Source organism: Urocitellus parryii, chromosome 8 (genome assembly GCF_045843805.1).
Source record: "Urocitellus parryii isolate mUroPar1 chromosome 8, mUroPar1.hap1, whole genome shotgun sequence".
Classification (NCBI taxonomy): Eukaryota; Metazoa; Chordata; class Mammalia; order Rodentia; family Sciuridae; genus Urocitellus; species Urocitellus parryii.
The window spans coordinates 29803428-29813931 of NC_135538.1; the positions used below are offsets into that span (position 1 = coordinate 29803428).

The following is a 10504-nucleotide window of genomic DNA, read 5'->3' on the forward strand; positions in this document are numbered from 1 at the left end:
GTAGGACCAGAAAAAAAAATACTATCTTGACTCAAACAGAACAGCAGAGGGATGAACAGCTTCAAAGAACAGTCCTCCCCACATGCTATCTGCTTAGAAATATGCAGCAAATGAAAATACATGCACAACCCAGATGTGAAGGTCCTTCTTCCTCCCAATTGGCAGGTCCTCTGACTCTCTCTGCCTCCTCATTGTCACGTTCTTTTCTTCGGCCTCCCACCTGGCATAGCAGCTTCTAATTCCTTGCTTCTTACAAATACATCTTTCTCTTTTTAAAGATCTGCTAATTGTGATAAGGTCATTTTTAAAATTATTATTTGAGGGATTCCAAGATAATATGCACTAGATAAGATGAGGAGTCAAGATACCTCATGTAAAGTCCCTCTGCTTCCAAGCAAGAATGTCCTACAACTCCTTGCTGCTGAAAGTGCTGTCTGTAGACCAGCAGCATCAGCATCACAGGGGAGCTTATTAGAAATGTGGAGTCTCATATAACAAATTAGAATTTTTAAAAAAATTAAATTAAAAAAAATGCAGAGGCTCAGATCTGCTGACACAGAATCTGCATTTTAACAAGATCCCCAGTTGATTGACAAGTACATGCAAGTTTGAGAATTGCTGTTCTAAACTACCTTTGGAGTCTTACTCCACTCTTAGCCCAGGAGCCATACATAACCCTACGTGGAAGCCACAGGAGTGAGCAGGTGGGATTAGTCTGCCTTCCTTGACCATCATGTTCATTCAGTTGGTGCAAAGCAAGAACACCAGTGAGCAGTTCAAAGAAGATATCCTCATTCTAAAAATCGGAAACAATTTTAGAAGCACTTCCTAAAATAGGAGAACCTCACTTTCTTAAAGTATATCCATCTCAAGATTCCTCTCTTCAGTGCCATCCACCTCCCAAGACTTGGGGTTATGAGTCCCACTAACTCAAAGGGAGATTTCATCCTTTCACCTTTGCAATGGGCCAAATCTGTGACATTCTTTCTGAAGTTGTGAACTTCAGCTATCGGGTGTTGATGCTGGTAACTCCAGGCCTCTTGGTGGAGCTGGAAGTGGAGGTGGAGATGGAGATGGTACATCTCCATCTCCATTCTGATTTAATGTGCTACTTTACTTTTGCACCCAAGCGAGTTCAAAAGATGAGTTTCTCTAACTAAAGAACTTATTAAAATAGCCTGTCATAAAGAGGCAGCTCAATGAAATGGAGCTAGACTCCCTGGGTCCAGCTCCACTTAGAATAGTACCTGGTAGGCACTGGATAAGAATCCTCTATCATTATGTGAATGCAAATAATTTCTGGAAATGTTTCAGAATGCTGCTGCCTTGTAAATTTAAAAAGCAATTTAAAGTGATTGTCTTTAACTTGATACAGGTTACCAGAGAGAAAAGTAATATTTATGCTTAAGAGCTCCAAGACCATTTGCACGAAGTAGGAAGAGGAGTCAAGATCTCTTGTTGCGTCTTCCTCAACCTCAATCTCTTGACTTCACATGCAGGCTTATTACTCTCAGCTTGAACTGCTTAGAAAATTGACACTGCTTCCCATGGCTTCAATTGTCCTTGTTATTTCACTCGAATATTACAGTGCTCTTTTCCTATTGCAAAAGTTTGTCAAGTGGAGCACTTTCATTAACTTCCTTTTAAAAGTAATGGTGAATAGAGAAGTTGGCATGAAATAATTTCCATATAATTGTAGAACTATAGGAATAAAACTAAGGAATCAAAGAAGCTATATTCAGATAGGCAGAGAATTTTAGTATAGACATTTCTCTTTTTAAAGATATGCTAATTATAATGCGATCTTTTTTTATTCAAGGGGTACTTAGAATAGCTCTCAGCAAATTTGAATCTTGGAGAACAATACTTGGAGTCACTAGGTATTCTGTGGAGTGAGTCAGCCCTGGGGTGACATCCTAGGGTGTATCAACTGGCACTGCTTTGGAAATTATCGCCAAACTTGCTAATGTGGTCCAGGTGTTAAGAAGGTAGGAATTCTGGTTTATATTATGCAAATATATAAAAAGATGGAGATCTTAACCATCAAATCAAATGCAATTTGCATATGGGTTTAGAACATTTTTTCTAGATTTTTCTATGAAATTTAGCAAGTTATTTTTAATCTTTAAAGTTCTAGATGTCTAATGAAGTGGTATTTATAAAGAAGTAGAGAAAAAGAACTATACAATATAATTATGAAAATTAAAATTTAGATAAATTTTTAAAAATCATCTACTGCAGTATTTCATAAGATGTTTTATCTCTTAGATACTTGCTGCAGTTTGCTCTATGATAAAGCAGGGAAATATATACCCCCAGGAACTAAGTGGACCAGGGCTTAAATATCAGCCCCATCAATTTCTGGGTATTTGACCTAGTCCAAGTTGCTTAACTTCTATTAATCTCAGTTTTCTCATCAATAAAATGGTGCATTAAAACTACTGTATGTTATCAGTCAGAGTTGCATGAGATAATATGTATAAAACACTTAGAACTAACTAACTAACCATATATATATGGTTAGTTAGTTAGTTAGTTTTTATATATAATAAAAAATCACTTAGCCATATGAAGTGGCCAAAATAAAGAAATAAAAGCAAAAATCATACAAAACTCTTAGTGTTACGAGCCCTTTTTCCTTGGCTAGCTCCCTTGAAGGGTGGTTCTTAGGAATACAGTAATAATATTGAAAACACCTAGCACTTGGTGAATGCTAAGTAAATTGTGTGAGTCATTGTTATTTCTCCCAGGTGATCATTTATTCATTCATTTGTCAAGTATTTAGGAGGAATTTTCTATGTGCCACTGGTTTGAGAAAACCCAGTGGATGATATGTTCCTTATTCAAGTCTGGAGGCAACTGATATGAGGCAGAAGGAGGCCAGGAGTTTGGGGCTAAGTAACAGGTAAACAGCTGGTGATGCCATTGTCTGCACAAGAGCAGTGGGGAGAATAAGACTTGGGGGCAGGAGATGAAAAGGGAATCAGTAGTTATATTTTTCATAAATCAAGTATGAAATATTCATGAAATATCCAGATGGAATGCCACAGAGATAGTTAATATTTGAGGCCAGAGAGGAGATTTGACAAAAGAAAGCAATTGGGTTCATTATGACATATATGTGGCATTTAAAATACTATAACTTGATGAAGGGTTGAAGAAAGCATGTGTAGAAAGACAAGAGAGGCCCACACTGAGATTCGAGGAGTTCTTACGTTCAGAACTTGGAAATCAGAACTCCCGCCATCTCAGTACCCCATGGTACTAATTCTGGCCCAGAGACTAGGAGCAGAAGAGACAAGTGTCATTTCTAGTCAGGCAGAGGTCATTAAGATCTGGTGTGATGCTATAGCCTTTTATTCCCCTCTAGCAGCCACTGTGGAAGCCACATCACATGTTGAGATGGCACCAGCCCAGGTAGAGGGAGGCTGCATTGTTCAATCTTGGGATAAAGTAGAGTCCCTGTCTGTCTGTGGGTGAACAATAATTTTTTTTTTTTTTTTTTTTGGCTGAGCCACAGAGACTTCAGTGTTAATTTGTTACCAAACCTTGGTCTGTGCTGCCCAGGGCTAAGCAGAAACAACAATTTCTAGGTAAAGGGAACTACCAAGGGAACTAAGTCCAAGCCATCACAATCCACTTTCTCCTCTTTTCTTTCAAAATAGCACATATACTTTAATCCTACCTTATTCATGGAGGACACATTTCCAGATTCCCAATGGGTGCCCAAAACCATGGATATACACGTACATGAAACATATTCTATCACGATATGCATCATGTTTATTCTTATGTTCTCTACAAATTTGCTTGAAACCACAGAGAACAAAATCATGCTAGTTACAAAGGATGAAACACTGTGTTTCTTAGGGGGAAAAAAAAGAAGCTCCCATTTAAACTGTGTCTAACTTCCCAAGAAAGTCATTTTTGATTATTTTATAATCCTTTAACTTTTTCCTTACTTCTTGTACATTATGTACCAAAGCTGTTGAGCCCTGGTGGGAAATTGAAATGCACATAGTAGGTACATATAAAACAATAGGCAAAGAGGAGTTGCAGGTGGAACAGAGAAAATACAAAAGGGTTTAACCAATTAAAGGAATTCAAAGCAAACCAGTGAAGGTACCAGCTCCAGAGAAGCAAGAGCCTGCAGACCCCATGAGTGGGCCACTGGCAACTACAGCCTTCAAGTCTCAGAATTGCTGTTGACATTTTAGTTTGCATGAGACAATATACTATGAAGCCATTTAAAAAGGTGATGTGGAAGAACAGTAACTGGCAAAAACAAAACAAAGCAAAACAAAAAACCTGCTTACAACCATGTACATATTCTTAGAATTACAAAACAGTTGAAATATGATGTGATTTTGTAAAATAAAATGTGAGAAATAAGTCTAGAAGTAGAATTTCTCTACCTCATTACCCAATGGGTTTTTCTGGGTTGTAGGTGATTCTTACTGGCTTTCTCTATGTTTGTGTATTTTCCATCTCTTTCAACATAAGCCGTGATTGCTTTGGTAATTATCAGGAAAAAGTGTCACCTTAAAAATTCACACTTAGGAATAAAGGGAATATATAAAAATATATTAACTATGAGAACTATTCATGATATTATTCTAACTACATAATGTATAATATAGTATGTCTTATGTTTTAAGTCCAGTAATGGTCGTACTAAATTATATAAAAACTAACCTGTAACTGCCACACATCTACAAACCCTAGTGAAGTTGAAGCATACGTGTCTACAGTCCTTTATACATTTCAGAAGAGAATTTTACTCATTTTCATGACCATCATAACTATCTTGCAATGTGTTGCAAACTACAACCTAAAATCATAGCCACAGGGAGGCAAGATGTAGCAGACAATAGAAAATATCTTGTAATGACAGCTGTCAAAAGAATGCAAATAATTAAGAAAACTTTTTGTTCACCAAGTTTTTGTTCCACTGTTTGTTCACTGGAACAACTTGGCACTTCGGGAGTTCACAACAGGCTGGAGACTGGTTCATTAGCTCTAATCTGATCAGGACTTTTTGTTTCTTTGTTCTGTGTCCTGGGGTGGCAATTTTGGCTGAACTTTATACATTTTTGCTCTGTGTCTAGGTAGAGGAACATGACTTTGCCTGTGTATTACATAATAAGAACATGATTCTCAGGTGTCAATCCTAAATTGGCCACTCTGGTTAACCAGTTGGTCTTCAGTGTGTGAAGGTGAACTGGTGGTATGCATGCAGTACCTGCAAGTTCATTCTCTGATGGATAGTCAGCCATGTCTTCCCAGAGCAATTACCAGGTAAGCAAGTCACCTTTTAAAAATGGTAGGAAAGTTTTCCTAAATAGATAAGCAAAATTTATTTTAAAAATTTCAGTAAATATAACTTAAATAAAATAATCTACTAATAATAAATAGATATGAATAACATATTAACTTAGAAATAAATTCATAAATAAATTCCCTAAATATATTTCAAAAATTTGTAAATAAAATTGTCTTCAATTATTTAGACACTTAGCAAAATAAATAAAGTAAATGTTCATTTAATTTGATTTGAGGTCACATGGCAAGACGGGTAAAAAACATCACTTGCCGGAAAAGGGGACTGCAAAGTCAGGTAACTTGTGTAAGGAGACTCAGAATCATCTGGAAAAGGATATAAATTAGACACTAAATACAAGTAGGACCCAGTAAACTCTTAAGCATTGAAAAACAAGTATAATTCAGTTTGCATGCTGCTGGGCAGAAAAGATTCTTGGGGGAAAGAATGGCCACTAGGGGCTGACACAACAGTCCTGCTGGAGCATCCCATGGACACTGATAAATGAAATAAATATACAACAGGAAATTTGCACTTCAATAAATTCACCCAGACTTTTATTTTCAATAAATAACCTAGAAGACAATTATTCTGCTATCAGCATACTTATAAATTTTATGTTACTTAAAAAATAAAATTAGACTTTTATTTATGCACTTAGGCGCATAGGGACTTTAAAAGTCTGGTCTTGAGGACGATTCAGGTGACCTGGGAATGAAAATGAAGTCACATATCATGTGAGGTCCCCAGACTTTACAGGTTCTGGATAAGATGTCAGTCCTCATAGAGGTGAGTAGGCTTGAGGCTGTGGATGGTTCTAAGGGGGGCTGTGCAGTCTCTTTGGCCACAGTAGAGGTAGGAGACCTCACCCAGTTTTCAGGCAGCATCTCATCATCAGGACACACAGTCCTCAGCTCCTGGAGCAGCAGCCTGATAATGGAGAACGGTGGGACACAGGTGACACTTGAACTGCAGTCGGTTTGGTAAAGTACATGGTTGGAGCTGTTAGGTTCATTAGGTACTAGCTGAGAAATTGAATATGGGAAATGTATGCCAGACTGGCTGTCACCCTGTGAATGATGGACAGCATCATCTGATCAAAATAGACATGATGACAGGGCCTCAAATTTGATCTAGCTAAGATGAACTCAAGTTTCCAAATGACACCTAAGTGAACTGCCCTCAATCAAAAGGAGCCAATAAATCTTATTCTAAAATCTACAGAAATGCACCTGTGTTTCCCATGACTGTACCATGACACCAGTTTCCAAATTGTAATACAGTTGAAAGAGACAGAAAATCCCTCTCGATCTTAAGCTTCAAACCACTGCAGACTTGAAGTGCAGATAAAAGAAATCCTTCTAGTCTATTTTTCTTTTTTTTTTCTTTTTCTTTTTTTTTTTTTTTTAGTTTTCCTTGCTTAACTGGCCATACTAACGCTAACAAGCTTAGTTCCACGAAGCACCTTCTGGACCAAAAGATAAGAATGCCTTTCCTTAAATCACATTTTCTCAAATATTTTTTCAAAGCTGAGGTATAAGCCTTTTAATAGAATTATGCAAATTTTGCCCTGACTCCGAATGTTTTAGGAACTAAATGCCACTTTGAAGAGTCACAAATTTGCAATGTCCGCATTGAAAAAAGAAAGCTAGGGACTATAGTCAATGATGAGGATGGGGATGACATCCTAAGGGGGATTTTATTTGCCTCTAAGGTTATTTTTTACAAACTTAGAGGAACCTCAGTTTTTGAAAGGTCAGTCCAACTTTGGGGAATGAAAATGCTGACCGGTCATGAGGGGATTATTTTCTTGGCAGAGTAGAAGCCCGGCTCAAATGCCCCTCGCTCCTGATTTGAACTGGCTGATGGAATGAATCTCAGGCACAAGCCAGGCAATGAACTGTGAGGCAAAAAACTTGTGTAACTCCTAAAACTGAGATGCGAAAGTGGATTTCAAGAAAGGCCATGGCTGTGTGTGAAATAATATCCTTTGTCCTGGTTTTTCTTTAAAATAATGGAAGACAACTTTCTTTTAAAGGATACTTAGGAAAAAAACTATTATAAACATCTTTCAGTCCAACACATGCTTAACATTACAGACTGGGTAAGACTCCCTATTGAAGGGAAAATCAGTAAATTCACTTATGGAAGCTGTATTAGATCTATCATGGAACACACACAAATTGTTCTGATTCTGCAATTTTGGGACCTTTTGCATGTGGGTAAACAAAAGCAGTCATTTGAAATAGCACACGCCCAGAAACAATCTTATCGTTAAAGTAACTCACAACTAAAAGGCAAATGGCTGACGAAAGCAGTGATTTATTTATTTTCTTTCTTTCTTTCTTTTTTTTGCTAAGGTTACATAGCAACAAAAAAAGGATTTCTAGCCCCAGAGGCTTAGTTCCAAAGCAGTTCAAAAGTCCCAGCTGGCCTTTTCTCAGCTGTTCCTTCTTCAGGATGAAAGGTCTGTTCTCCCTAAAAACAGTGCTTAAAGGTGGAATGTTTGGCAGAGCAGTCTCAGGACAAAGGAAGAGCATAGCAGAGGTGAGCAGTCTATGGGGACCTTGGCCAAGTGATTATTTTTATCCCAGTTGAACTTTTTGAGGGACACTAGCTAAGGTGATGATTATTGCTAGCATGCCATTTCCCAATAATGTGGCCTTAGCTGAAAATCCTGCTGCAATCAACTTTTAAAAACTCACTTATGTATTTAAAAACACACGATGGCAAAATCTCCAAATTGCATGCCTCCCCCCTCCTGGCACCGTGCCTGTCTGCCTTGGCCCTGTGGATTGTGGGCCCTGAGAAGCAGAACTTACCCACAGCTGCGAGGTACACTGCTTGCCCAAAGGTTGTTTGCTATCATCCACCTATACTATGTGCACACTCAGCCGGTGTTTCTGCCAAGAAGCTAAGGTTGAGAACACTGTCCATTTCAAATATGTGATACATATTTCAAAATAAAATTCCCATGCTTGTGGCACCTGTGAGTATTCCCAGAAGCAGTGGGCTTTGCTGTCACTCTTCTGATTGCTGTGTAACTTCTTTTGCAAGTCGCTTGATATTGATCTGGCTTTAAAGCGGACTTCCCTAGGTCATCAGAAGTTGAGGAGTTTCCTCCTTGATTTATTTGTTCTTGTTCATGTTCAATCATGATTAGAAGAATCCACCTCTGCACAGCTGCTCTGCAGTTTTGAACCATGTTTGTTTTGGGCATTTCTTCTGACAGCAACTTTCCATGGAATAGCATTAATACGACAAAAAGGGAAACCGTATTTATAGTGAAGTAGATGGTGTTTTGTTTTTAAAATTGCCAAAGGTTGGAGTATGTAGGTAATTATTTAATTGCCATAAAGGTTAACTTTATCGTATATTTTTCCCTAGGGAAAATTTTACTGAAGCACAAAGATAAATATGAAAAACCAAATCAAACCTGATACACACTTACCAAACTAATTCTAATCCTAATGGCAGCATGCTTTCTGCTGCTAATGTATTCCTGAAAAAAACATAGCTTCCCACATTGGTCAGAAATGATGTCAGTTTATAAAAGGAAAAAATATAGCTGTTAGTGGGTTGTTGCATTTATTCTGTTTTTCTTGTTTTCTTGTTTTCCCCCAAATAACGTGCAACAGGAACTTCATAAGGCAAGCTACTTAACTCTTTCCAAAAAAATTCTGCAACAGTTTTCACCTGGGGTTATATTACAATTCTAAATGTTAATAACTCAGCAATGAAAAAATAGGATGTGATTTTGGCTGGTACATGTGGGTATTAGTTTGCAGTCTTGCAAGCTAAATGGATATCCATAGACCCTGGATAGACTCCAGAGAATGGCTTTAATTCTCTATCCGGCTCAAACTGGTTTAGTTGCCAGTGTTAGAAGTGTTAAAAGGGAACAGAAAACAAATCTCCTGATTGGCTACTTTATTTGAGCAACATCACATAGGGCACAATTGTGAAAGGTCAAGAATGACAAGGGGACAGAATTTTGCCTCTCAGAAACAGTAGATCAATTTTAACAATACAGGTTGACTATTGTGTAAAGGTGACCAGAAATGTGTGTGGTTCAGTGCACTGTTTTCTAGTTTTGTTTCCAGAATTTAAAAATAATTTAGCATGGCAGATTCAGAATAAACCAGTTTTCCCCATTGTTATCATCTTCTAGCACATGACATGTTAGAAATATCAAAAGGTAGCTTCTTTATTTTCTTCCTCCACTGACAGAATGTAAGTGCTAGAGAGCCTTTGTTTTATTTACTCCTCTATCCCCAAACCTGGACCAGTGCCAGGCACAGTTGTGCAATAAATGCATGTTGAATTAGTAATAATCAATCCCTGGTTGTTAATATGTGTATAGCTTCTGAAGCTGCCCTACATTATTCCATATTCATGGAAAATTAGAGACAAAATCTTTACCTTTTTATCTCCACATGCTGTACAGACTGCCAATACCTTGAGATTCTAGTATTATTTCTTTTGGAGGTGGGGGACAGGGGATTGAACCCAAGGATGCTCAACCACTGAGCAACATCCTCAGTCCTTTTTACTTCATATTTTTATTTTGAGAAGGGTCTCTCTAAGTTGCTTAGGGGCCTAAATTGCTAAGGCTGGCCTTGAACTTGCAGTCCTCCTGCCTCAGCCTCCTGAGCCACTGGGATTACAGGCACGTGTGCTACCAGGCCCTGCTTTAGTATTCTTTCTTAAAATGAGTTGAGGCTTCCTCCTTATTTGTAAAATAACTGGTTGGTTATCAATTTATTGTCTTACAGGTTATTTCTTTAGAAGAGACCAGAAATAACACTGAGATGAACACATTTTCCAGAGTTCTCTTGTGAACGTACCATTCAGTTAAGGAATGCTGAGAAAACATTACTTCAAAGTGCTTTCAAAAATATGAAGTTAGACTGTGTATACAACCAGAGATATGAAATTGTGCTCTATATATGTAATAAGAATTGTAATGCATTCCGCTGTCATATATAAATAATAAAAAATGAAGTCAAATTTTGCACCTAAATAGAGTGCTGCTTTTATCTCATTATTCCTTATTTTATTATTTTCTTTCATTTCTTTTATTATTATATTATTTCCTTAATTTATTATTTTCTTCATTATTTTATTAAAGCACTTATATCTGTTTTTAATAGACTGTTGATAGAGAAATCTTGTTACTCCTAG

At 37.4% G+C, this 10504-nt stretch overlaps 1 long non-coding RNA gene across 1 annotated transcript; it reads left to right on the forward strand.

Moving 5' to 3' along the window:
- The first annotated feature begins 5210 nt into the window (after window positions 1–5210).
- Window positions 5211–10278, forward strand: LOC113184985 (uncharacterized). The gene is made up of 3 exons (XR_003301082.2): window positions 5211–5298; window positions 7681–7867; window positions 10096–10278. It is a non-coding gene; the product is annotated as an uncharacterized LOC113184985 (long non-coding RNA).
- Window positions 10279–10504: the final 226 nt, after the last annotated feature.